This window comes from Tursiops truncatus, chromosome 7, assembly GCF_011762595.2.
Source record: "Tursiops truncatus isolate mTurTru1 chromosome 7, mTurTru1.mat.Y, whole genome shotgun sequence".
NCBI classification, from domain to species: domain Eukaryota; kingdom Metazoa; phylum Chordata; class Mammalia; order Artiodactyla; family Delphinidae; genus Tursiops; species Tursiops truncatus.
In genome coordinates, this window is record NC_047040.1 from 20540872 (window position 1) to 20546304 (window position 5433).

Below are 5433 nucleotides of genomic sequence, written 5' to 3' on the forward strand. Positions count from 1 at the left end.
ACAGAAGAGATGAAGGAGCACTAAGTCCTTTCCAATTCTGCTGACAAATAGCTCAAACCTTTTTTTTTTTTTTGTCAGACTTTCTTCAAAGCACTTGGTAATGATTCAGATTCCAAGAACCCTAACACTTATCTAGCTTAGCCTTTCCCACATAGTCACAGAAATTCGAACACAGAACACCTGGTAATTTTCTGGATAAACATAAAATAAGAGTGAACAGTGATGATGAATTCAGAACATTTGAAAACTCAATTAAATATTGCTAGATGGGGACTCTTTTCTAAGAATCTGTTCTATGGGTTTTATGTGTGCATATGGCTGCGAAAGTGCTCTTTTCAGCTACAGTCACACCTCATTTTATTGCATTTATTGCATTTTACTGCACTTTGTAGATATTGCAATTTTTTTACAAATTGAAGGTTTGTGGCAACCCTACATCAAGCAAGTCTATTGACACTATTTTTCCAATAGCGTTTGCTCACTTCATGTCTCTGTGTTTTGCTAATTCTCATGATATTTCAAACTTTTTCATTATTATTATATTTGCTATGGCGACCGGTGATCGGTGATCTTTGACGTTACTACTATGACTTACCGATGGCTCAGATGATGATTAGCCTTTTTTAGCAATGAAGTACTTTTTAATAAAAGTATGTACATTTTTTAGACATAATGCTATTGCACGCTTAATAGACTACAGTATAGCATAAACATAACTTTTATATGCACCAGGAAACCAAAAAATTTGTGTGACTTGCTTTATTGTGATATTTGTTTTATTGCGGTGGTCTGGAACCAAACCTACAATATCTCCAAGGTGTGCCTGTATAAAGAAACATTTTCAGAATAAGAGAGACAGGGAATGCAGGATGAATGTCATCCATCCCTTTTCTACTCAAGTGGAATAGCCCTTAACCTATCCTAAATAAACAGAGGCTTCCACTGTGCTAAAAGTTCTCTAAGCAATAAGATTTTACGACCTCTCTTAGTCAACCACGCACAGGTCATTGCCAAAGTTCACCCCAAATGCTCTCCCACACCACTGATAGGATTATAGGTCAATGAAACCTCTCTGAAAAACAATTTGGAAAAAATGTATTGTCTTAAGGATGCCATCCTCTTTGACCCTATAATTTCACTTCTATAGTTGTATCCTAATAAAATAGAAAAAGTAGAAAAATAGAAAAATACTGAATAAATATGTAGATCTTTGTATATATTTTTTAAATAAAAGCACATTATAAATGCACTAAATATAAATTATAAATGCACTAAATACAGAATGTTGGTTAAATAGATTTTGTAAATCCAAATAATAGAATATTATGCAGACATATATATACACATATACACAATCAGAAAGGTTAAATGTTAAAATGATACATTTTCTGTCCCATTTTTGGCTGAGACCCTAAAGAGCAGAGAATGAAATAACAGGGAGAGAGGATTTCCACAACCACAGGTGGTAGGCAGCCCAGCAAGGGGACAGTTAACATTCGCAGGGGAAACCTTCAACTAGTAGGGGTTGGATGGAAGTCAATGCATGAATGTCCCAGCCTCCCAAGACCTAGAGGGACAATTCTGAGGGCATTTCTCATAGCCCTTCAGAAGGTCTCCAGGGGGATTGAACCCTCATGGCCCATGACAGTGATCAACGCAGTAGCACACTCTTTATTCCCTTTCTTCCCTGTCCCCCACACTCTATCCTCTCCCTCCTGCTCACTCGAATCTACTTCCCAAAATAAAGTGCTCAGGTCTTTATCTCAGCCTCTATTGGAAGGCGAGTAAAATTAAGTCACCCCCAAGACATAATACTCTTCTGAGCTCAGGCTTTTGAATCTCAAAAACAAAAGAAGGGGGCTTCCCTGGTGGCACAGTGGTTGAGAGTCCACCTGCCGATGCAGGGGACACGGGTTTGTGCCCCGGTCTGGGAAGATCCCACATGCCGCGGAGCGGCTGGGCCCATGAGCCACGGCCACTGAGCCTGCGCGTCCAGAGCCTGTGCTCCGCAACGGGAGAGGCCACAACACTGAGAGGCCCCGCGTATCGCCAAAAAAAAAAAGAAGGAAGTTATATTAAAGAGCCTGTGTTTTATTCCCAACCCCAAGCAAGGAAACAAAATGAAAATGTGGCCCTATGCTTCAGATGAGGGAGGAGAAATGCACACATGATACACACAAACTCATAATTCAGTGAGTTATCCTGTCACAACATTGTCATCATCAGTGCCATTATTATTGTCAAATGCCATAGACACAGAACTCTGACAGGGTCTCTGCCTGTCGGGACTTACAACACTGGAAAAAGACTCATGAGGCTAGGACCTGTTTAAGACAGTCCTTCTGCCTAATGCAATTATGTGACTGCACCAGCTGTTTAGAAGAGGACCATGTTTTACAGACCCACCAAGACGTAATGTTGAGTGCTAGGGGTGCTCTCATTCCCAACATGGAACCCAAGTCACATCTAGACAGACAGCTGGTTCTCTTCTCTTTCCTAATGAACTTCCAACTATGCTTCAGGAAAAAGGAGGGATTCTGAGGTTAGGAATGAAATGGCCCTGATAATGTGTGGTCCCAGGGATCTGAATCAGATTCCAAAGGGAAGGAGGCTGGCCTGTACACAATCCCAGATTCTTATCCTTGGCTCCCCTGCCTAGCAAATCAAACCGGCCTCTGAACTATTTGATAAATGTGGGCAAGAGAGAAATACAATCAACAGGGTTGGTTGTGGTAGATTCCAAAAGTTAACAGAGTTACAGAGTCAATGTCTTCAGGGCCAGGCTAGCAATATAAGTAAAAGAAGCAGAGACTGGTGGAGATGACAGCAAATTGAAGAGTGTATGCTGCATCTGAAAGGTACCTCTGAACTCTAGTCAATTGGGATCCAATGCTGTTAGGAGAGTTTTTAAGAGAAACCAGGAAGTCAAAAATCTAAATTTTACAAGAAAGCTGCTGGCAACTAGTTCAAATGTTTTTTTTTTTTTTTTTTTTTTACCCACTCCAAGTTGGCCTGCACAGCTTGTCAAAGAAAACATATTTCTGGGCTATAGTTGGCTCTTAGACCATCAACTGGACACACATTATAGGAATATCACAATTTACTATAACTGGAGAATTATTAAAAGTCCATAGTAACTGACAACTATACAGAAAGAATGGAGAAAGACTCTAGAGAATGAGTTGTACAAGGGCAAATTCATAAGCTTATGAACTTTAATATGGGACCAGTTTCATACCTGCCATTATGAGGTGTAAAGGATAATGGTGGATGTAATATGACCACATTGTATCACAGGAGGCCCTGACCCTGTGAAGAGCCAGTTAGCTGCCTTCCTCCTGTCATGTTGTTGGAAGATGCCTCTGCTCCTGGGCCCAGGGACACCCACCATAACATCTTCAAACTACCATCTCTCCCTATCCCCACACTAGGACCAAATGTGATCACCCAAGAGCAAAAGCAACCATCAAAGAAACCCATGTTCCATCAGAAACAAAAACTCATCAACATCTAAGAAACATGACAAAACCCTGGGGCCTAACTAAGTTGGAAGTTCCCATCTCCTTTTCCAGTTTCTGCATCTTTCATGTTCCAAAGTTAGATAGAAGAATTGAGTTATGAGGCTTCAACCTTAGAGATTAGCTTTAGTCTTGCTGGCCTGAGATTTTTAAAGATTGCTTTTATGATCCCTGGGTGTGGCAGGCTGTGCTTCCCAGAACTTTTGCAGTTTAATGGTAATGAGTAGGGGGAAGGAGATGACCTAGTACCTTTATGTGAATTACACAAGGTTCAGATTCATTTACACACGGGCTTCCACACACTTATCAGAATTATTTGACCCCAGAGAGCCCCAAAACTACATTTTATCTAAAGTACGCTATTCAGAGAAGTTTGAGAAGGTTGTCCTTTAAAATGTTCCAAATACACACGTGCCATTCTAGGCATATGTTATGTTTTCCCCTTCCCTGTGTTTACAATTCCTATGTTTCATGGTGACGTGACCTGGGCTTGTTTCTAGATAAACGGTAATCTTCATAACTAATTACCAACAAATGAAACCAGAAGTGTGAGCTGACGGTGATCAGGTTACAGGTTTTCTGGTTGTTGTACCCCCCAGCCCAGCCAGTTTAGAAGGTCTATCAAACAGAGTAAGCTCTTTCCATATCCAGAAAGCATCACAACCTATCCCAAACCACAACCCAAACACACATTTTATTAGCAAATCTCTTAAATAGGAACAAAGGAGGAAACTACGTATTTCCTCCTGACTCACTTGGTTATGCCTCTACCCATCACACCCCACTTATCCTATTACATAAAAAAAAGGGGGGACCAGTTCTCCAGATTGCCACAGGTCATTCTCCAGCTAAACAAAAACACCATTTGTCAGTGAAAGGAGAGAGATTTTATTCAGAGACCCTGGGGCAGAGAGGAAAAATCACAGACGATTATGGTGGTCTTGGGTCTGAACCGAAAGAAGCTTTTCTTTTCGCCATCCATGAAAGCAAACATGACATGGGAAGACATGGTGGATTCAATCAGCTTCTTCAAGCAGAGCATTGGTGTATGTAGCTGACTAAGGAGACAAGAATGAGAAAATGGAAGATTTACACTCAGGAAACCCATTCGTTTTTCATATAGGGACCTCCCTAGTCAGCTTCCTGGAGACTCCATCAGACATAAATTTATCAAGAGTTTAAGAAGCCTACCTTCAAAGGTAGGTCCAGAGGTTATGTCAATATTTCTACTGAATGGGCAAGATTAGAGGGAGGCTCTACAGCATAAAGAAGAAAAGCAATGAACACAGAAAGTCTGGCTCTCTGCAGGATTGGTGAGGAATCAGGGTCTGGGGCAGGGATGGGAAGAGGAGTGGGTGTTGGGTGGAGGAAGGGAGAGTGCTAGGGAAGAGTTGGATACAGTTTTTGGAAGGCAAATGGAGAGCTTTGCTTTGACAAAGACATGATATTTTGGAACACCTGCCAAGCTAGGATGATAATTCTCAAGTCTGAGAGTCCCCTTTCTCAATCAGAAAATGTCATTAATACCTTGGCTTCCTGGTTTTTTTCTGGTGTAACTTCTTTGCTTTCTGTCTTTGTGGTAAATCCTTCAGATGGCATGCTGAACACTTACATCTGTAGGATTTCACCATCCTCTTACATTTTGCAACTCTGCCCAGCAGTGGGGTTCTTGTTGAAACAGCAGCCTCGGTCAGCTCCCCCTGCTCCACCCCAAGTCCATTTGTCCAAAGCAGCCCACTCATCACTCCCTTTATATATGAAGACACATGGCCATGACATGGGCCCTCCTGGTAAAAGGACCTAATAATTGATGATTGTTACAATGGCTGAGAGTTAACATGAGAGCTTGGTTTGGTTGCTGGGGAATACTGAGACATTTGGATAAAGTCAAGGAAGTACTTGTTAGGACTGCTAG

General features: G+C 41.4%; 1 long non-coding RNA gene across 1 annotated transcript; it reads left to right on the forward strand.

Annotated features, from left to right (window-relative positions):
• The first annotated feature begins 2349 nt into the window (after positions 1-2349).
• On the forward strand, positions 2350-5032 carry LOC141279056 (uncharacterized). Its single transcript, XR_012332806.1, has 3 exons — positions 2350-2412; positions 2777-2858; positions 4642-5032. It is a non-coding gene; the product is annotated as an uncharacterized lncRNA (long non-coding RNA).
• The last annotated feature ends 401 nt before the right edge of the window (positions 5033-5433 follow it).